The sequence below is a fragment of the Dermacentor variabilis genome, chromosome 8 (assembly GCF_050947875.1).
Source record: "Dermacentor variabilis isolate Ectoservices chromosome 8, ASM5094787v1, whole genome shotgun sequence".
Taxonomy (NCBI): Eukaryota; Metazoa; Arthropoda; class Arachnida; order Ixodida; family Ixodidae; genus Dermacentor; species Dermacentor variabilis.
In genome coordinates, this window is record NC_134575.1 from 87,106,447 (window position 1) to 87,130,525 (window position 24,079).

Genomic DNA, 24,079 nt, shown 5'->3' on the forward strand with positions numbered 1-24,079 from the left:
TGGGCACGTCCATAATACGTGTGTCACTGTCAGATTTTGGATTTCTGCGTTGCAAAATGGGCACGATGAGCTGTAAGGACCATGGTACTGTTGTGGCCAGAGAGCGGTCACAGACGGGGTGAGCACGACCCCGTCACGTAGCCTCTTTAACGTAACCTCCTCTCGGCGGGTTAACCCACCAGGGAGGTCTAACCCACACGGAGGTATGAGAGCTCGTGTGGTACGTCGGAGGTTTTCCTTTTCCCGGATCAGTCGTCCACAGGCGTCTTCAGGAAAATGTGGAAGTGGGTATGTTGTAATCTGTGGGTGGGTTGCCATATCTGCTTCAAGGAGACCCGGCAGGGCTGCTCGAAGCACCCACTTGACGCGTATGAGGATATTCGTAGCGGCAGCAAGATGGTAAATGCTGTCTGAGAATAGAGTGGACCGAGATACCTTATGTATGTCGTGGATGGCTTGAGTAGGGTCTGTGCGAATGATGAATTGAGAGTATCGAGCATCTTGAACAGTAGGTAGCAACGCAGCCGAGCCGTCTCGTATGGCAGCAAGCTCGGCAAGGTAGGCCGGTGGTGCAGGATCGGCAACACACGAGCACGTCTGGCCTGCCTCTGGTATCAATGGACACACGAGAGCTGTGCGAATCATGGTGCCATTAACACTGGCATCAGTGTATGCGAAAAGAGTGGCATCGTCTTGATTGTCATCGGCGCGATGAAGGCGGGAAACATGGGCATTCGCCTGACGAGGAACTGGGCTATACAGACGACCAAGAGGCTTATTGTCACTTAATTATACCCTTTTCCACGCAGCTACATCGGGTCTCGTAGATGCTGAATTGTTTATTTGGTGTCCCATGTACTGGGCCAGTGAAGCAGCCGAGCAGAAATACGATGGCTTTAGGGCGCACACGCATCGACGTTGGTGTACGAGCTCGTCAATAGTGTTGAGTTGGGACTCGGCCTGTAGGGTTGGCAATGGAGTGAGACGTGGTAGTCCCGTTATGGCCCGCATGGCTTCGTTATTAAAGGCATCAAGGCGAGCCCATTGTGCCTGCGTGAGATGGTGAAACGGGGCTCTGTAGAGGAGTCGTGGTTGCAATACAAAACGGACAAGAAGGCGAGCCATGTTGGTGCTCGCTCTGCCAGATTTCTTCGTAATCCGACGTATCAACTGTACCGTTTCTGCGGCATGTTCCTTTGCATTCTTGACCCATGGTCCCGCAGATCCGGAGGAATCCATTTCAAGGCCGAGTACACGAAGAGTTGAAGCCTCGTGTAATTGTTGCTGATCCAGAGTTAACTGAAGAGGCCGGAGTGCCAGAGGACGGCGCCCATTCTTGTTCGCTACTGACATGTACATCACCTTGTCCTTGGAAATATCAAGCCCTATCTGAGCACACCAGTTGCGCGTCATGTTTAGGGCCTCTTGGAGCAGTTGTTCTTGGTGGCAGATTTCAGGATCAACTGGCCAGACAGTGACGTCATCTGCGTACATTATGTACTGTGCGTTATGTATCGTGGCTAGCTTCCAAGCTAGTGGAAGGATAGCGATATTGGAGAGGACTGGTGCGAACACAGATCCTTGTCGGACACCCCGATGTGCAACGAGCTGACCTGCTGCTTGGCCAGCCAGGCGAATGGAGAAGGTGCGAGCGCACAGGAAGGCTTCGACGAGTGTGCAGACACGGCTAGGGAACTGAAGCCAATCGAGAATTCCGACAATTGCTTCGTGACTCACATGGTCGTACGTTTTACGAATATCCATTGCCAGAATCGTGCGAATTATTTGGGAGGGGCCTCCGATGAGCACCATAGAAGATAGGTACGCAAGGCCATCCTCTGCTCCTAGATGAGCACGGAACCCGATTTGCCCAGGATGATACCATGAGTACCGCTCGAGCCACCATGTAATGCGTGTCGCGAGCATACGCTCCATCAGCTTGCCTAACGTTGAGGTTAGTGCTATTGGGCGCATATGGGTGCTATTATCTTGGGGCTTTCCGGGTCTGGGAATAGGCACCATTTCTGCATGCCACCAAGAATCGCGAATGACTCCTGTAGCGCAAGCTTCGCTAAAGGCCCCCAACAGCACTTCGAGAACCTTGCCTTCCGTGTTTTTATAAAGTTCTACGGTAGGCCATCAGGTCCGGGTGCCTTGCATGGCTTCGACAGGTCTATTGTCGCTAAAAATTCCGCCATAGTGAAGACAGCTTGTGTACCCTCGATGTCGCAGAACGTAGGCGGCGTGCGTGCGTCCGCGGGAAGGCAGTTTTGAACAACGAAGGGAGGCGGTGCTTTGTCCAAAGCAGAAAACAGGTGTAGGCGACAGTTTCTGCGAATATTGCTGATGTCTGGCTCGATGCTAACAGGGCGCAGGCTGCGGGCTCTGGAGGGCGCCGACCACGTTACATTACTCGGTAGGTGCACCACATGGAGGCATTGGACGACGGAGGTCCGAGAGAAGAGCACCAGTCTATCCAGCGGCCACGTTATAAGCGGTGTTCATGGCGCCGAGCTTCTGCAGTAAAGCGTTGGGCCTCTAAGCGAAGGGTATTTGATGCAGGGTCACGTTCTGATGCAAGTTCTGCTTGGCGGCGCGACGTCCAGGGACGCAGAAGTTGCAAATCAGGAGCGGTTCGCGATTCGCTCATTGAGGCAACCCACGACGTACGTGTCGCCTCAATTAATGCCGCCTTAAGACGATGGGACGGGTCCAGTATGAAGTTGGATACATTGCTTTCTGATACCGCCCTGTATCGATCCCAGTCCGCCACTCGACATAGTCGGCGGAGGTGGCCTGTTCCGCTGGAAGATAAGCCAAGGTGCATAGGATGATGGTCGCTACCCCAGCAGTCGGGTTCACATGACCACGAGACGGTCGTCCTTCCTAGCCACCAAGATAAGTCCGGTGAGAGTGGCGGCGCGCGAGGGTGGTCACGCCGACGAGTATGCACTGACACATTATAAAGCAGGGTGAATTGGGCATCCATAAATGTGTCCAGCACACATGTACCACGCGCACTGGAAATGGCGTATCCCCGTGTGATGTGGGGCGCGTTAAAATCTCCCGCGACCATAACGGAGCAACCAGGATGTTTCTGTCGTCGGTGCGCCCGCCAGCCGAGACACAACCGAGCCGCAGGACCGCTGTAGGGGCGAGCATAGTACGAAACGATGATATCGTCCGTGCATTGGAGACGAACCAATACGGCCACGACTTCTTGCCATAGAGTACACCACTGCGAAAGATCAACTCGAGTCTGGTGAAGAGTGCATCTTAGATACGGTGCAGCCTCTCCTGGATGGGCATCGGGCGTAGCACTCCTAAGATCCAACATTGAAGGCTATGAGTATGCCAGAAATCCTGGCATGGGTGGCAGGCTGTTGGATTCTTGAAGCAGTAGAGCCCAAACACGCAGCTTCCCATATCTGAGACGCTGACGCAGCTCTCCAACCTTCCCCGTTAGCCGCGACAGTTCCACTGTAAGATGCCTTCTGACACACTTGAAGACGTAGCAGCCATCATAGATTAAGATTGGCCAGTAGAACCGAGGTGAGATGCTGGAGCTGTTGCGCAACGAAGCGCAAGAGTTCTTGGGGTGAAAGTGGTTTCGACACAAATGCCGGGTTAGCCATATGAGGACTAGACGTCGACGGCGAATGCGACGGCCGCGCTCCATCATGAGGATGCCGGAGCATTGTACGGCGTTGCTTGAGATGTTGAATTTCCTTTTCAAGGCTGGCCAGGCGAGCGTGGATCTCGAACTCTTCGTCTGCCAAAGAAAGCGGCGTTTCATCTATAGAATGTGACGCCCGTTGCGGCCGTGAAGTGGACGACCTAACAGCTGCGCTATAGGAACGAGTGGCAGCACCACTTGTCGCTGTACTTGCTATTGACACCTGGCTAGCATCCTCTTCCAGCGAGGCCAGAACGGCGTAACGGTTGTACACAGGGACTTGTTTCATTGATGGATCTCGAGGGGTCCTTGCTGGCTGTCGAGAATGGCGTTGTCGAACCTTCTTAGTGGCCTTCAACTTCACAGGACACGTCGTGGAAGTGATGTCATGATCGTTTATTTGGCATAGGAAGCATCTAAACGATGCGGACGTTTCAGGCTCCATGGTGTCGTCCTTGGGTGGGTAGGGGCCGGATGATTTCATGTGCTCCTGTCTAAAGCAAGAGTAGCAGTACACAACGGAAGGCTTGAATGGACGCGGGCTCAGTACGCAACCGTAATAGAGGATACGTTCAGGTGGGGAATTAGGACCTGAAAGCGTGATTAGGCGCGTACGATCGCTGCCTAGGTAGCGAGCAGCCACGAACTTGTGTGTGGGACACGATAGTTCCTGTAGCAGCCTCTCGGGTTCTTGGTCAAGGTCAACGCCATTAACCACGTAGCGTCTTAAATCGGTACCACTGGCGAAGTACGCCTGGACTGGAAGGACACATTCTTCCGAGACTTGTATTTGTTGCAGTTCTTCGAGTTTATAATGTAGTGCCATAACAGACACCCATACTGAGACCGTATTAGTGGGTTTGTGTAGAGCAAAACCTTGAAATCGGGAAGTCTCGAGGCAGCGATCCAGGGCCGCTTGAATGATACGGTTGCGCAGAGTGGACCTGTCATCTCCAGCACGAGGCTTGATAACCACGTTGTACCACGATGTCGTTGGCGACTCCGGAGACGTGCGTGTCGGTCGTGCGGGCAGGCCTTGTGATGAGCGAGGTCTTTTCGGGGCTGCTGGAGCTACATTTTCATTCGATTGAAGGCCAGTAGCTTCCTTCGTTCTCTTGGCGGAGGTGTGCGCCACGACTGCAGGGTTGTTCTGCTCCATGTTAGTGGTATCCATGCTCAGGGTACCGCCTATGCACGTTGCACTTGTCCCCACGAAGAAGACACTGCTGACTTGGATAGCAGTTGCATCAGTAATGTTCTGATCTTTCGCCGCAGCGGACAGCAGCTTGGATGCTCCGCGCCGACGCGGCGAGTGCCGTGGAGGCACTCGCACTCGCAAAGCCGCGCAAGAACTCGAGTTGGACGACGCAGCAGGAGGGTGTAGATGACGACGGACCTTGTAGATAGGCGCCAGTAGTAATTACGAACCGCCAAAGCGGTCTATAAACAACAGAGTCCCAGTAGCGAAAAAAAAAACCAGCAAATGGGGCGAAAATACGGAGCTACGGAAAAACACGTCCGAGTGGAACGAGCGCTCTCGTGTTTTTTTTTTATTACGTGCAGTTTTGTTTGGGCTTTCGTGTTTGTATTAATTTTTAAGAGGGGGGTATTGACACGTGTACTTGTTTGTCGGGCGAGATCATTCACCATCTAACAAATGTTATCGCTCAGCGCTTGGACGCGCCTGCAGGTATAAGAAGTTTCTCGAATGACATAGATGGTTCTGTCCATTGCCTTTTGCCACCGAACCTTATGTAACCTGAGTGCATGTGTGCGCGACGCTAACTGCGGGGTAATTTGTGAAAGACACGCGGGCAGCAGCGATTACTCTTCACCTCGATGACTCATGTAAAAAATCCGACGCGCTTGACCAGCCTGACCAGCTGACCAGCTAGCTCATCAGCTATCGTTTTTCTTTGAGCGTAGCCTGTTTTTGAGGGCACAGGATCGCCTAATACAATGCAAGTTTCGTCATGCATAGTTTTGCGGCTTTCATCACTGTCGCTACTACGTGGCCATATATATATATATATATATATATATATATATATATATAAATATATATATAGCACGAACAGACGGCACTATGGTACGTACGCGGCAACGTTGTAGTTGTTGGCGTTGGCGTCGGTGGCGGCAGCGGTGGAGGTGTGGTAATTGTCGGTTTCCTGGTTTGTGGCGTTGGTGCTGTTGTGGTGGCCGTTTGCGTCGATGGTGGTGATGGTGGCGGTCGGGTAACCTTCGCTTTCGTGGTTTGTGGCGTTGGTGCTTTTCGGGTGGCCTTCGGTGTCGATGCTTTCTGTGGTGGCGGTGGGGCAATCTTCGGTTTCGTGGCTTGCGACATTGGTGCTCCTTGGGTGACTTTTGGTGTCGATGGTGGTGGTGGGGCAATCTTCGGTTTTGTGGTCTGTGGCGTTGGCGCTGCTCGTGTGGCCTTTGGCGTCGATGGTTTCAGTGGCGGCGGTGGGGTAACCTTCAGTTTCGTGGTTTGCGGCGTTGGTGTGCCTCGGGTGGCCTTCGGCGTCGATGGTTTCAGTGGCCGTGGGGTAGTCTTAGGTTTCATGGTTTGCGGCGTAGGCGCTCGTCGGGTGGCCTTTGGCGTCAATGGTTGCAGTGGTGGCAGTGGGGCAATCTTTGTTTTCGTGGTTTGCGGCGTAGGCGCTCGTCGGGTGGCCTTTGGCGTCGATGGTTTCAGTGGTGGCTGTGGGGTAACCTTCGGTTTCGTGGTTTGCGGCGTAGGCGCTCGTCGGGTGGCCTTTGGCGTCGATGGTTTCAGTGGTGGTGGGGTAGTCTTCGGTTTCGTGGTTTGCGGCGTAGGCGCTCGTCGGGTGGCCTTTGTCGTCGATGGTTTCAGTGGTGGTGGTGGGGCAATCTTCGGTTTCGTGGTCGGCGGCGTAGGCGCTCGTCGGGTGGCCTTTGGCGTCGATGGTTTCAGTGGTGTCGGTGGGGCAATCTTCGGTTTCGTGGTCTGCGGCGTAGGCGCTCGTCGGGTGGCCTTTGGCGTCGATGGTTTCAGTGGTGGTGGTCGTGTAACCATTGGTGTGGCAGGTAGTTGAGGCTGGGGAACTGGTGTGGTCTTCGGCGTTCGTAGACTTGGGGACGGGTGCACACCCGGTATGCGTAGGGCCGGAGGTACGGTCGGCGACCGACGATGGTTGGTCTCTGAATCTCGCCGGCCCGCAGGCGGCTGTCTTGGGGCAGATCTCACAGCAGTTGGTCTCTGCAGAGGAGGCCGATTTTTAGAAGAAATTGTAAATCATCATCATGAGAACGAAAGGTAGGTTTATAATCAGTTTACTTATGGCACCGAAGGACGAAGTACTCTCCCGTACGCATCGTACTTTGGTCATGCACCAGCTCACATCGTATCTTTACTGCCTGTAAATAATCTAATTCAACCACGGCATCCAGATCGCGTACGTCCGCGGCTTCGCTTGTCTACTGTTGCAACACAATATGTCATTCTAACCTACCACCTAATACTTGTCCTCTTTACATGCCCTTTGTTAATCTAGCTTTTCCTTAATATAAGTCCCGCGTGTCTCCCTAATATACACCGCTGTTTGCCTATCCCTTAACGATGAAAAATTATTGTCATTCAATTTTTGATATAGATTGTGACTTAGTACGACTCGTAGAAAATATGGAAACGTTTATAATACGGATATATACATAGCAATATTATGCAGCGTTCTGTCTCAGGCTTAAATATGAATGCTCGCAAAGTGACGGAAACAATGGAGGAATTTCATATCTACATTGACCGCCTACTATCAACAACACTACGACAATGTTGCGGAAATCATAGATAATGAAGTAAAAAATTTTACATGCTATGTGAACACTTCCACACTTAGCAAATATCGTATTAGATCACATACGGTGAATAACCCTCAATGCGCCGTGTTTGAAACCGACATAACTTCTCTTCAATTGGGTTATAAACACCATTTCCGAGATAGGAAAGCGAAATTTTAATGAATATATAATTTGCAGTCCTGAGACTTTCTGATGGTTGTGAGGCTTTCTCTTCATTCAATGACAGTATTTCCTTGCTCTTTATATATGTATTCTACAGTGCGAAGAATTGAATCAATGCTCAGTCTTAGCAAGTTTTACCCATTTCCGATATTTGTGTGTGTCTATAGTAGACGAGTTATTTAATTTTACCTGTCATATTTCTCATTACATATCTCGAACAGAAAACATGCGCCCCTTGTGGGCGGCTAATCTGATTACACGTCCTCCTAGCGAGACGTAGGCGTGGGATTCGTGGCGAACCTTATAGTTTAGCATAGCACAACTTCAGCTGTGTACTTCTACTCTGCATTTAAAGCGAAATACCTATTGAGCCGTCTTTTTTTCTTCTTTCACCAAATGGAGCAGTGCACAATGACACCAACCAGGTATTTGAGTTCTTATTGATGTGTTCAAAAGCTGTCGGGATTTAGGTGTACGGCTTTATGAACAAACTCACCGGCACTCGTGTAATGCTCTTGGTCGCTCCACCGCTGCTCGACCCTCCCGAACCTACAACACGGCTGTAAGTTCCTGTCTCATCAGTATGGTCTCCGTCGTCATCTAGCTCGCTGTCGCCTGCATAAAAGGAAAAGTATGAACATCCAGTACAAATTGAGTCACTCAATCGTGATTCACGAATGCACTCAGATATTCGCATTCACAAAGCCTTCTATTGAAATTATGCATAGATTTGCCTTACTGTATGGAGTTTAAGGGGCATGCACTGGTGAGGACAAAATATTGTTTACATGGCAGTGAGGTAAGGTGCCCGTCAGCGACATCTAAAGGATGTCGCCTGTTGTTCACTTGGCACCAGGTCTGTCCCCTTGATAGGATCTTACCATTTCAATAATTTACAAACTAACTTACGCATCTTCACCATGAGGTTTGTCTAGCCTGTCTCTGAATTTAACACTTTCTAAAGCAAAAATTGCGGCAGAACACATATGACGATGAATGTCGACGGTAACGCGTTAGATTTAAAATAATAGAGCAGCGCAACGTACAGCACTGTTAAAAACGCCTATGTATGAGGCGTTTACTGCGGCGGGACTCGTATTTCGCATTGCCCTACGAAAAATCGGTGCAAATGGCGACTGCGACGCCTGTGCACGGCCTCTGACATTCGTGGCCCGCTGGTGGGCGGAAAAAACTAAGCAGTGCATCTTTGGACACCCGGTCTCCGGTCTCACGCTTCTTTATGGGTATGTTGCGGCATCTAGTAGCGCTACCGAGAAGTCCACGCGTACCCTCCAAGACCAGAAGCGTGGCGCACCGATTCCTGAGAACCCTGAGAATCGTTCCCTCACTTGTCACACACTGAGAAAAAGAGAGAGAGAGAGAGAAACGCAGAACACTTTATTGAAAACCCTTGCTGGGGACAAGGGAGGTGGGTGACCGGAAAACTAGCCCCACCCGAGTCACCCTTTATCTGGCCGCGACCAGACCTTAAGTCTTGGCGGCGCCGCGGCCAGCTGGACTAGTAATCTATGCAGTGGTGCTCCTATTTGACTGTTCCCGCTGCCCACACTGCACTTTCAAGCGGCGCAACGTCTGCACAAGCTGCGGGTGAAATTGCACTGAGGACGGGAGAAATATTAGAAATGAAAGACAAGGTATTTTAGTGAACTTCAGGGTGATGTAGTGCATCAAGAAATCCGGGTATCTCGTAATCACTTGCAGATCCCGTATGAACATGAAGTTCTTAATAAATGATGCCTCGTCGGCCTTGCAAGACGGAGAAAGAATCAGTTAAAATGAATATGATAAGAAAACTACTATCTTTGGCTTAAATAAGGTCGAATGTGAGTATGTATTCACGTCGCCCTTTACTGGGCCACCGTCAAATGCTATTTAACTCAACTGCCGCACCCTCCGCGAGATTATGCCGAATAGCTGAGTTCTCATCTGAGGCTGGAGCTGGTTGCCTGCAGAAACAACATACTGGAGCAAATATGCGCAGCTCAATGAGGCAGCTGTATGCTATAACAAAAATCTGGAGGTGACTCAGCACATCCTATTGGAGTGCAAAGGGATCCAGTCAGTGACACCCGTAGGTGACGTACACCTCCCAGAAGCACTTGGATTTTATTTGTACGGAATAACTAACCATTCAGCAGTCAGGACAAGCTTCGGGTTAAGGATTCAGGTTATTGGTGGGAAAGAAAAGTAGGGAGGAGATTGATACAGCCGAATCCGCTGCAAGCATAGGTACCGGTAAAAGACAGATGAAGAAGTTTTGCAAAGTAGAATAAAATATTAAAGATATGTACTCAAAAATGCTACAATGGAAAGCATGTAGAGCATGTATGAGCAACACAAACATGTAGGTGACTATTTGTCATCGCCCCGTTTCAAGAGCATGTCAATAAATCTTCATCGTCATCATCGGCCGGGTGTGCAATGCGCGAGCGCCACCCCACATGGTGGAAAAAAAGGTCAAGCGCATTGACGCCTACTCAGCTGGGGCTGAGGAGAGCTTAGTGGGAGAAGCTCGTCTGGGCATGCGCGTGGGCCGCCGTACATGAGCGCGCGGGCCTTGACGCATCTCTATCGGCAGCGCGGTAACTCACAGTGTGTGAGAGGTTCATAGCAGCATCATGCTGCCGTGTTGCAGGAAACGCAAGCACACCGAGGCGGCGGGTGCTAGATGGGCCGTTGAGAGCGCCGACGTGCGTGAAGCTAGTCTCGTCGAGCCACGCGCCAACGACGCCAAGAAGGCGGCGGAAGCTCGCAACACCCGTCTCGTGCAAACTCGTAATTCGTACGTCAACGCCAGGAACGTCATGTCGTCATGCACCGTTTGCAGGCCCTCCACGGAGGCGAATGGAGTCGCCGAACACGTACGCGTAGCTGCAGACAGATCTGAAGAGAGTCTACGGCGTTGTAGTCAGCTAGGTTGCGTATTCTCATTGCGCGTGCATTATGATACAAGGATATACGAATAAAATAAAACACAACTAAATGGAGGGACAGAATACGCACACACACACACACACACACACATATATATATATATATATATATATATATATATATATATATATATATATATATATATATATATAGTACTGTAGAATAAGGAGCAGTGCGGCTGTGGCTAAGAGAGAGAGAACGACGACAAGAGATAACAACCTTGTTTCGGTGCTCGATCGGCTGTACTACCTCTCGCTGCTATATCGTTCTAGTCGCGAACGTTTACTGCCCAAAGTGCTTCGCGACATTTGGTGGAAGGTGCAGGACCTTTTGCAAACGTGCAACTCCGTAGCCGGACGATCCCTGCCACAAATATCCATGCCTGAGGAAACTAGTCATCTCGATTCACCACAGGCATCGCCTCCGGTCGTCTGTCCTGGTGCGCCACGCCAACGAAATCCTTCCTTATTCAATGGCAATGACGATCATGACGTAGAGGACTGGCTGTCACCGTACAACCGAGTGAGTACCCCCAACAAATGGACTGAAGGTGACAAGCTTGGTTACGTACCATTCTACCTTTCCGGGGTCACCCATCTTTGGTTTCGAATCCATGAGGCTGACTTTTACACCTGAACAGCATTCCGAACGACACTTCAGGAAGTCTTCGGTCACCCTGATGTGCGCAAACTTTGGGCTGAACAGCTTCGCTGTCGTGCCTGACAAAAGGTCGAAACCTTCACGAGCTACATTCAAGATGTAGTTGACATTTGCCGGCGTATGAACCCAGATATGACCGAAGATCACAACGTCTAAAACATCTTGAACGGCACAGAAGATGACGCCTTCCAAATGCTCTTGGCAAATAATCGTCAGACGGTCAACGTCCTCATAATGCTTTCTCTCACTCCGTACGTCGTGCTTTCAGGTCTGAGTGATGGTGTCAGTGCCACTCCTTGCAGTTCAGCAATCTTCGGCCAAATCAAGCAATTTGTACGACAAGAAGTGGCGCGCCAACTCTCTTCTGACAGTCAGTCCCGCGTCAGAGTCGCCCTCGTTACTCGATCTCCGTCAGGTGATACAAGAACGCCGTACCACTTGCTCATCAACCGCCTCCTACGCCTGTTCCACTTACGTACGCTGCCGTTGTCGCGAATCCAAGGCCTCCGTCTGCAGCTATTCAATCCAGACTTAACAGCGCCTTTCCCTCACCTTCGCAAGCGGCCGCAACATATGCACCCACAAGCAGCTACTGTCCGCCACAACAGCCCGTGCGCCCAACTCGCCAATATTTGTATCACCCTCCACCCGCTGCTCTCAATCCATGGCGCACCCATTTCAACCGGCCTATCTGTTCTTCGTGCGTCCTACCTGTGCATGTAGCACGGCTTTGCCGCTGGTGCGGATGGTATCCTTCGAATTCTCCTAAGGCGGAAAGCAAAGGTTTCGACTCTGCGTCCCGTTCCGCTACTGCCGCTCAGCCCTTCGAAGCCTCGTCTCCTGCTTGCCGAACCTTCAATACCTGTCGGTCTCCCCCCCCCCTCCGTCGGCGTTCTCTGTCGCCGCTTATCCGCTGCGAGAGGAAAATCCGAGAGGAAAACTAGGGACCACAGTTCCGGAGGCAGGAACTGCCATCAACGAACTCTTCAAGACCTCATTTATTTCCTGCGAACCTCGTTGAAGTTTATGCAACAGACATTGCCGTTCAGAAGAGGGAGCCCCGCTAATATATCAGAACGAAACGCCACGTAACGACAAGCGCGAGGAAGTTGGAAACGGAAAACCTCGGCCAGTCGGGGCAGCTACGGATACGGCACGCTTTACCTGGCGAACGTTTGCCCAGTCAGGATTTGTTGTGGCGAGCCATCATTCAAATTTTACTCCACACTTGCTTACGAGGCATTGCCGTCTGACAAGCAGCGGGTCGTGCTCGGTATCAATGCAGCCTAGATCAACATTTTGAATTTGTTGGCTGAATCTAATTACGTGCGATATTAAAGATTCCTAAAAAAATGGTTGTGCGGTAAAGTATGACTGCCTCCGAAATTTCCACTTATACAACAGCGTCCCAGGCACTAATTATAAAGTCAATCAATATTTGCTAATTATTCTCGTGAAGCTCAAGTAGTTTACGGAAAAGTATGTCCACCTAACCTAGAAACTCGTACGAATAAAACATCATGTTTCCGGAACTCATTACATTTTTATAAAAAATCCTGTATTGCCCAATAAACGCATATTTTATGCTTGAGTAGCATTTAGACATTTACATTGGCTTAGCTAGACTTCTCTTTTCTCTAAAGCCTACTTCTCTTTATTTTAGACATACCTATGCATGCAGAGGCCGGACAGGCCGCCATTGGAATCTGAACCTGGCAACGTTTAACGTTAGAACGCTATCTAGTGAGGCGAGTCTAGCAGGTTTATTGGAGGAATTAGAGAGTAGTAAATGGGATATAATAGGGCTCAGTGAGGTTAGGAGGACAAAAGAAGCATATACAGTGCTAAAAAGCGGGCATGTACTGTGTTACCGGGGCTTAGCGGAGAGACGAGAACTAGGAGTCGGATTCCTGATTAATAAGGAAATAGCTGGTAACATACAGGAATTCTATAGCATTAACGAGAGGGTGGCAGGTCTTGTTGTGAAACTTAATAAGAGGTACAAATTGAAGGTGGTACAAGTCTATGCCCCTACATGCAGTCATGATGACTAGGAAGTCGAAAGCTTTTATGAAGACGTGGAATCGGCGATGGGTAAAGTCAAAACAAAATACACTATACTGATGGGCGACTTCAATGCCAGGGTAGGCAAGAAGCAGGCTGGAGACAAGTCAGTGGGGGAATATGTCATAGGCTCTAGGAATAGCAGAGGAGAATTATTAGTAGAGTTTGCAGAACAGAATAATATGCGGATAATGAACACCTTTTTCCGCTAGCGGGTTAGTCGAAAGTGGACGTGGAGAAGCCCGAATGGTGAGACTAGAAATGAAATCGACTTCATACTCTGCGCGAACCCTGGCATCATACAAGATGTAGACGTGCTCGGCAAGGTACGCTGCAGTGACCATAGGATGGTAAGAACTCGAATTAGCCTAGACTTGAGGAGGGAACGGAAGAAACTGGTACACAAGAAGCCAATCAATAAGTTAGCGGTAAGAGGGAAACTAGAGGAATTCCGGATCAAGCTACAGAACAGGTATTCGGCTTTAACTCAGGAAGAGGACCTTAGTGTTGAAGCAATGAACGACTATCTCATGGGCACCATTAAGGAGTGCGCAATAGAAGTCGGTGGTAACGCCGTTAGACAGGAAACCAGTAAGCTATCGCAGGAGACGAAAGATCTGATCAAGAAACGCCAATGTATGAAAGCCTCTAACCCTACAGCTAGAATAGAACTGGCAGAACTTTCTAAGTTAATCAACAAGCGTAAGACAGCGGACATCAGGAACTATGATATGGATAGAATTGAACAGGCTCTCAGGAACGGAGGAAGCCTAAAAACAGTGAAGAAGAAACTAGGAATAGGCAAGAATCAGATGTGTGCGTTAAGAGACAAAGCCGACAATATCGTTACTAATATGGATGAGATAGTTCAAGTGGCTGAGGAGTTCTATAGAGATTTATACAGTACCAGTGGCACCCACGACGATAGTGGAAGAGAGAATAGCCTAGAGGAATTCGAAATCGCACAGGTAACGCCAGAAGAAGTAAAGAAAGCCTTAGGAGCTATGCAAAGGGGGAAGGCAGCTGGGGAGGATCAGGTAACAGTAGATTTGTTGAAGGATGGTGGTCAGATTGTTCTAGAGAAACTGGCCGCCCTGTATACGCAATGCCTCATAACCTCGAGCGTACCGGAATCTTGGAAGAACGCTAACATAATCCTAATCCATAAGAAAGGGGACGCCAAAGACTTGAAAAATTATAGACCGATCAGCTTACTGTCCGTTGCCTACAAAGCATTTACTAAGGTAATCGCAAATAGAATCAGGAACACCTTAGACTTCTGTCAACCAAAGGACCAGGCAGGATTCCGTAAAGGCTACTCAACAATAGACCATATTCACACTATCAATCAAGTGATAGAGAAATGTGCAGAATATAACCAACCCTTATATATAGCTTTCATTGATTACGAGAAAGCGTTTGATTCAGTCGAAACCTCAGCAGTCATGGAGGCATTACGGAATCAGGGTGTAGATGAGCCATATGTAAAGATACTGGAAGATATCTATAGCGGCTCCACAGCCACCGTAGTCCTCCACAAAGAAAGCAACAAAATCCCTATAAAGAAAGGCGTCAGACAGAGAGATACGATATCTCCAATGCTATTCACAGCATGTTTACAGGAGGTATTCAGAGGCCTGGAGTGGGAAGAATTGGGGATAAAAGTTGATGGAGAATACCTTAGCAACTTGGGATTCGCTGATGATATTGCCTTGCTTAGTAACTCAGGAGACCAATTGCAATGCATGCTCACTGACCTGGAGAGGCAAAGCAGAAGGGTAGGCCTGAAAATTAATCTGCAGAAAACTAAAGTATTGTTTGACAGGCTCGGAAGAGAACAGCAGTTTACGATAGGTAGCGAAGCACTGGAAGGGGTAAGGGAATACATCTACTTAGGGCAGGTAGTGACCACGGATCCGGATCATGAGGCTGAAATAAGCAGAAGAATAAGAATGGGCTGGGGTGTGTTTGGCAGGCATTCTCAAATCATGAACAGCAGGTTGCCACTATCCCTCAAAAGGAAAGTGTATAACAGCTGTGTGTTACCAGTACTCACACATGGGGCAGAAACCTGAAGGCTTACGAAAAGGGTTCTGCTGAAATTGACGACGACGCAACGAGCTATGGAAAGAAGAATGATGGGTGTAACGTTAAGGGATAAGAAAAGAGCAGATTGGGTGAGGCAACAAACGCGGGTAAACGACATCTTAGTTGAAATCAAGAAAAAGAAATGGGCATGGGCCGGACATGTAATGAGGAGGGAAGATAACCGATGGTCACTAAGGGTTACGGACTGGATTCCAAGGGAAGGGATGCGTAGCAGGGGGCGGCAGAAAGTTAGGTGGGCGGATGACATTAAGACGTTTGCAGGGACAACATGGCCACAATTAGTACATGACCGGGGTAGTTGGAGAAGTATGGGAGAGGCCTTTGCCCTGCAGTGGGCGTAACTAGGCTGATGATGATGATGATGATGATGATGATTATTATTATTATTATTATTATTATTATTATTATTATTATTATGATGGTGATGCATGTAAATATATTGAGATATTCCCTTTTTTTCGAACATACTGTAAACGGCTCTCCCTTATCGCAACCGCTGACCAGACAATGCTTCCAGAAACGCTTTTCTGCCCTTCTGAAAAGTGGGCGTTCCCCACAGTTCTTGCTCGGCGAGTATCTTGGATCTCTCCAGCATTCCCTGAGTCATCCCCGGATATTTGCTTAAGCCGGCTCATGCCTAATCCTGTTACGTATATTTGTTTCGGTATGTTCCTGTACTTGCGCAGCCAGCTCGGCCTCAAATATGCTGGTACTGACTGGATTTTGCGTTATTGTACAGATTTATTTCTGCTGATTTCTTTCTTGCCATATTTGTAACTCTCCAACTACTTTCAATAAGGAGGTGCTTCGTTGCCAGCTTTACAGCCCTCTTGTTTCATTTGGCGCCGAAGTTCATGGGCATGGGCATTTCTACAAATCAAAATTTACTGTGTACTTTCTTTTTCACAAGACTCACAACGTATGTCAGTCCATGCACACTACCTGAATTGTGGTTTTACCATCTGCTTCGAATGTTAGTCTGCCCACCGACAATTGTTAACCCTAAAAACCTGTCAAGACAGGTAATATTAGGCACAGACTGACTTTTGCGAACGTTGTCTTTGACAGCATTATTACGTTAAAAGATTGCTTGCACGTACCCATAATTAATGCAGCCCCAAAGGGCTGTATGCCCCACTGCAGCACTACTGCGCTTTACTTTCATGCTTAAAAGATTTTTTTGCATGTCTGTGTAGGTTCTTTTCTTGCTTCAGCTACGCATCCAGGTATTTGTATTAGCTGAATTTGGGTGTGAGTTCCTGTCACCACCTTTCCAATCTCGGAAACTCCCACATGGCGCGCTTCTGCTGCGCCACTGAAACGTCTTGTACACAGCTTGAAATGAAAAACGGATGTTATCACATTGCACGAAGCCGGGGCTCCGGATGCAGGGTACAGCATTTTTTTTTCTGGGTTATGCTAAACCCTCGCAGACCCCTTGCAAGGCCAGTGGTGAGTGTTTATCATTCCTCGGTTAATTAATGACGCGCCTCTTTTGTGGCGGCTATTCCTGAGACTTCAAAGGTGGCTGCCGAAAGTTCGAAAATTGCCATCATTGCGTCTCATTGCGGGTTTCATAAGACTTGAACACCAGTCTCACCACCAGCCACCTCCCATTAAGTGCCAATGACTGCATTTCACCTGACATTTCAACGTTCCGCGATATCTTCCTGCCACTTCCTCGACATAAATACACTAATGTCATGTTCGGGTGGTCGTCGTGCTTTTCTGAATCCGATCAAGCTGATTCCGTGAGTACTCACCCTTAGACTGGGATATATTTTCCGGCACAACTACAGCCGGCTGCTTTTCACAGAAGTTATAGTCAAGAAAACGAAATATTAAGGGATCATCCGATAACTCGGCCAGACCGCCACCGTCGGGGACATAATAGCTGGGCTCATTTCTCAAATAAAGCAGGGATGAGAGAGCAACTGGGTGATAATCGTCGTCGCTGAAAACGAAGCAAGAGCCTCCCTTCTCTAGCACGGCCAAAAGAACGGGTGGCGTCAGGTGACCGGCAAGCGATCAGATTTTTCAGCTGATCCAACGACGGTAATGAGAGCGCGTCTGGAGTTTCGAATAAGCAGTCGTGCGATTGGCATGGACCGACCTAATGGAGCAAGAACGGCCTTTTCGACCATGAAAGCAGGACCCGACTGTTGACAGTGTTGCTAACCAAGCAAAAGCGCTAAACCATGCGACAAGAAAGGCAACAGCTTGGCGCAAACTAAGAAGCTTTGCCTGAAAAAGAAAAACAGATGCGTAAACGGTTAGCCTGAATGCTCACGATCTCTTTCAACGCCCGTCGTTTGGCGCTGTTCCCAATTTAGAAACCGTACCGACAAGCTAAATTTTCAAGCCTTCTCAAAGCTGTTTTGGAATGCTCGAAACCACTACAAGACGATGTCGTAACAATGCTGCACGGACAGCAAGTGAACCGAACGGTGCACACACGCGACGAATCAAATATTACCGAACGGAAAAATGAATTAATCTTTTCGTTGGCAAGATCCTGATTGACAGAGACGCGCACATTATAGTGAAGCTGTGTGCAAATATTGCGAGTTATAAAGTCGTCTGCTTCCATTGCTATCAATCATACCACTCTCTCTGAAAACAGGTCCCGTCTACTAAGCTGACAGGTCATTCGTGTACATATGTAAATGCTACTGTTGCTCTCGGTGTAGCAGGTTTACTCTTGCATATTCCGTTGAATCATCTAGCCCAACGTTTCATTTTCGCTAGCCATACTTAAAAGTTAAAGAAATATACTGGGGCAAACAATCAATTCATTTATGATAATTCAAGCGTGGCTTCACTAATGGAAAATACAGTTGAACATGGTAGTAGTTGCCTTGTTATTTTTGGTGAAATAATTGTAATTAAACATAGAACAATTTTGCGTTTATCTAATCTACAATCAGAAAAGAGAATGAGTGCAAGTTACGATGCGTCTGACTTGTCAGCTGACGCTCTTGCTCTGTGAATTGCAGATTAAATGTGACACTAACCGGATGTTCTTTTTATGTTAGTATTTGTGAAATATCAAAGTTCCCGTGCAAGGGAAGCACTAAACCAAATCCAAACAAGGTGTCATATGCACCAGCACTGGTACGGCTTCCCCTGCAGAGCATCTCGCTACGTTTCCTATGTGGTCTTCTGCATAAATAGGTCCACGCAACTTTAACACATTAACTCGGTCATTCATTTCCTAACGGCGATTTTCTTGCAAAAACTTTTTTCGGTGCACCTGAAGAAAGGCGATGCAAGTATAAGTTACTATATGCGGCGCGACGTGCTTCTATGGTGTGAACTTGAATTTAGGTTACGGATTGGACTGAAATGCCTATTCCATAACATTTTTGTTTTTTCTACCCTGCCAGTACCAGCGAAAAAGTAATTATAAAGGTATGAGACAGAACACGGGCTTCTGCTTCGCTTTGTTCATTTATTGCTGCTAATAGATTCAAAAATACGTTACTTTGCTGTTGCGGAGGCCGTTGATGCCAAAAAGAATATCGCACACCTCGCGTGCTTGCAGCTACGTGGGTAAAGTACGGTAAGAGTGTCCTTGCTCGAAACGCAAGCATTTGTAGATCTACACACAATCCAAAGCATGGCGTGCTGCTTGGAGGGAACAAATGAAAAGATTAATAAAAGCGTCCGTCCAAGTTCTCACGTGGTTCAAGAAATCAGAACGGGTATAACTGTGAGGAAGAATGCGCAAATACAGCGGTTTAGCTTTACACGATACGTTATATGTTAAGCTATATAGGCCACATGCGCAAGTTCACAGAGAAACCATGGTAGACATGACCGGAGATCAACATTGAGACGCACCTTCATTCCTTACCACGCTACAGCGTAATAATAAATTAATGTCCCCGTGGCTTAGATGCGCGGAATAGACTTTCAGAACGCAAAACATCGTAAGCGCATCCGGCAAGTTAATATTTTGGCGCCATCTCACGGATGAACAGCAAATATCTTTCACTGGTCATGTACATGTCCTCTCTGTAACCTCCTTGCAGCGTAAAGGTAAAGTGGTAATCTCAATAATACCTAAGAAAAGTTCATAATACTTCACCCTCTGCGTGAGATGAAATTCAGTGATGACGATTTCAACATTTGTTCAGCACAAGAAAAGGGGAAATGAAAGCAGGCAACCTTGACCGTGTGGCTACAATCATGTTATATATTCCAGGTAAGCGCCAGCAGTTTCCTTGGCAGTCCAGGATATTGTGCGCCCTTGTGCAGGGGACATAACACACCAGCTGACCCGGTACCCTATCAATCCCCACGCGAAGTTCCAACGTTGTAAGATGAACAGGTAGTCTGAAGGATGCTACGGCTAAGGCGATACGTAAAGCCTCTAGGACTGATGAAGGCGGTATTTGGTACGGCTAAATACGGGCTTGGTAACATAGGGTCATAAAGCAAGGTTTACTTGGCGTATTTCAGTCACGATTCATATGATCCCCCTCTCATTATTGCGATATCCTGATGTCCTTAGCGTAAAGTTCAACCACTCTATATAAAATATAAACAAGACAGAAGATCTCAGTGAGATGGACGCTTGACGTGATGCAAAGGACGTTGGTGCAAATATTTCAATAAAGGCAGTTGTCAGGCCAAGTCACCTTGTCGGAATTTTGTCTCGTGAGACATTGCTTGTTCAAACACAGTTAAGCTCTACAATTAAGGTCAGGCCTTGAAATTCCCCACTCGTCACCTCATCTTCAGCTTCCGTTATGTCCTCATGCTCGCAGTGCAAGTGCCAGCCTCACAGTCCAGTATCATAGCTATAAAAAACCCTATGAGTTTAATCCCGCATGGGGACTACTCGCATCGTTTTATCTTTTTTCCCTAAATGGTGGCGATTCGGCTGATGTTGAAGACGTAGCTTGGCCATGACAGCGGTACCGCATGACGATGCGAACAACGCGGTACGCACCAGCCTCACAGCGACGAAGGATGGACAGAGCAAAACCAATTTGTAACTTTTAACTGCTAGCTGTCGCAGTAAATTAGAAGCAGTAAGTATAGGCGGATACACACGGAAGCATTAAAGAGCAATGAAAAGGCAGGAACTTACCATAAAACACCTGCAGCGAGATCATTGTTACACACAAGAACACGCCGATGAGCAGTAAAACGCATGCGAGCAGGAACACCCGGCCCCAGTTGTCATCGTCGTTTTCACTGTAGAGAGGAGGAAGGTAAAACGGCTTTATGATGCACATTTATTATTCTCCATGCTCAGGGATTTTGTCCATCCTCCCTACACGGCAATCTGTTGAATTTCACAGCCTTACACCAGCGTATCTGCAAGCGCAGTAGTTACTGCCCATCGAGTTAAACCTTCTTAAGAACTCAGTGATAGGAGTGTTTTGGTGAGGATCAAACGATTCCTTCTGCGGAGAACTATGCATCGAATAAGCGCCATAAATCCATATGATATTAAAAGGATGTAGCCTCTCTTCAAGGTAGAAGCTTGTTGAAACTCGAAAGATCTTTTGAAAACAACTGTAAGAAAAAATGATGCCCCTTGAGTTACGCTGGAGAGTTTCGGTGAAGCAGAGAAGAACCGAAGGGACAATTCGTAAAACTCCTGTGCATAACTAACGTCTTATCTAATAAGCTTAGGCTCAACCACAAGCTTCCTGGACAATGCAACAACACTGAATATCACGTTGCCCGTGGTCCCTGTAGTTGGCGGTATTTGCTTACGTTGGTAGAAATATTAAGCAGCCTCAAAAGGGAACAAGTTGATGGAAGTAGCATTGAACATACGATTAACGAGCCTGAAACATTGAAGTGAAAAAAAAATTTAAGTAAAGTTCTATTGGAACATCGAAGTAACGGTATTTCACCCAAGTCCAATAAAACAATACCTGACACTGAGTTCATTAGTTATTATAGCCATTGCTATGTTATCGTCGTGGCTCATTTTCTTTTATGATCTAGACATTTCATCATCCGCTTCCTAAACTGAGCAACACAATCTAAATCGCCAAAGGCAAAATTCTGCCAAGATTTTTCAGATTGCTCATTGCCTCTGTGCGTCAAGCTCTGAGCTAAAAAACTAACAAAACTGTGACATCAGTCTTCTTGAGTATAAGTAAAGAGCAGAAATATTTTTGTAACGGAGAAAAATCTTAGAAGGTCAGAAATCACTCTGACTTGACACAACAGTCATCGCGTCGAACACTGGCAAAAATTTTGAAATGGATGTAACAGTAAGATAGAAAGAAAGTCTTACGTGCCCATAAATGATCCGGACCTTACACAAACATCACTGTATATAACACGCGGACATACTTTGAAATCCATTTAATCATAACATAAGCAATCAACACAGCGTACAAAAGGTATCTGTGCTCTAAGCATAGAACATAAGCCGTAATATAGACTATTTCAAGGTTAAAATTGTATACCATCGCGTACTTATACAGCGAAGTTATCAAGTGCTTTATCTTTTAGCACCTCTTAGATAAAATATTATAGGCAATAGGTCAGTGCAAGCCCTATGTGTTAAACTAAATTGATGGCATCCTTTCTATCAAGGCGAACTTTCTCGAACAAATTTTTCGAGCTTGCAGAACGTAGTGACTTTTTTCCAGCTGTGCAAGAAGGTCTCGGGTAAAATTTGAGAAACTAGGCAAGTTTCGGACTGAGGTGGCTTTGCACTACGGAACAAGAAAGTGAAACCTCCTTTGTATACTCAACAGTGTGGCCTATGTCATTTGAACGTGCCTATATTTAAAGAACTTAGGTATTTGTCTATAACCAGTGCTAAGTACTATTTCATATGCTCCCGTTAAAGAGAAGTCTGTAGCGCTGTTGCCTCTTTATATAATCTGTGGCGTTTAACATCAAGTTAACACCGTGTCTGTTTGAAATATTGTAGCGGAGCGCTGGACACTTGCTAAGGCCGCATGTTTACTTCGCACGGGTTCGCACCACGGCAAACGAGCATTATTTTTGCCCCAAAACTGTGCCATGGCTCCCGCTGCTGAGGAGTCAAACACTCGTCCATGTTCTCAGCAGGAAAACACTGCCTCTGTTTCGAAGTTAAAAAGTTACGCGCGAAGCTGGAATATTGGCTCTAGAAGTACGCACAACCTGTTAGGCTCGTTTTGCTTCCTCCTTTTATTTCGATTCATCACACTCCTGTTTCGAATATACTATAGAAAGAAGACCACTTCAACTACCTCCATTTACACATACTTTGCGGCAGCCGATGCGTTTCCTCATCGCATTACAGAGTTACACCTTTCGCCGTCGTTTATGGTGTTCATTTTTCGCTTATTGCCTATTGCCTCAATCAAGTCCACCACTTGTTATTTGCTTTGCCCCTAGCATTCGTTAAAGTCCTATCGAGCTACACCGTCATATTACTGTCTATAGCGTTGCTCTTATGATTCTTGAGCTACATCGCTCGCGGTGAGGTACTTCGTTGATTACGGAAGTTCTTTGTAATCGAAGTTTGAACCGATTGGTTTATTACTGGTAGAAAGCACTGGGTGCCTAGTTTTCTTTTAGAGGTCATCGGTAAAATGCTGGTCGTGAGTGTCGGTTGTAGAGGAAATATTTTCGTTAAGTGAATCAATGCATAAATAATAAGCCAATAATAAATAAATGAAAAGAATGTTTTTTCTGGTATACAAAAAACCAATGCAAAATGTGAGCCATTAGCTGAATCAACCCACCTGCTGGTCCAGTGAAATTATTTACACACGTACAGAACAGGTGCGTCAACATCTTAAGTCTTCAAGACGTAAGAATACTTGACAGACAGTCGAAGTAAAGCCACAACAACACTAAATAAAAATTGTTTTTTCTCTTGGAGGGCTGCGTCGATATTACGAGCTCTTTGAGGCACTGATGACCTACGGAAGTTTATAGGAGGCAAATTTTCTTTTTCTTATTTATGTTGCCCAATTGCTGGCGTTTGAATACAAATCATAGGCAAATTCTCCATGCGGCCTCAAATGTGGTGTTACACGCCTCAAAAATGACTAGATTGAGGAAGAATGCTATAGCAGCATTTTGTATAAAGTAAGAATGCAGTGTTGTTTTTAACCTTCGCACCCTTCTCCTTTACCTGCTAGCATAAACATATGCAATGGATTGGTGATTCTATAACTCATTGATTTACGCCAACCATAAACCTCGATATTAAGCCATAACTATTTATATAACGCTAAGTTTCAAATGTTCCGACATAAATTCAACCTAACAAGTTCAATTAATGATGTGCTATGCTATATTGAGTTTACGTATTTTCTTTAACTGACCATTTAGCCTTTCTTGCGAAATGTAGCTGTACGTAATAAATAAAAAGGTTGTAATTTAATTCTACGTCCGCTTCAACTCCGTGAGAACGCAGCGATCCCGAGCACGTTGGCTTTAAGCTAGGGGCGGATATATTGCACAGGCACCCTATCACGTAACTTATTACGTGAGAACGATGACGTTTGGCTCCTAAATTTTTGACACCACTATCCTCAGGATTCGCACATTTTAGGAGGCGCTATGTCTGGGATCACTTTAAATATTACACTGCACAATTTCAGGAATCGACCCACATTTTTCCGTATGATGATCTGTTTAGTTGTGAATGATTTC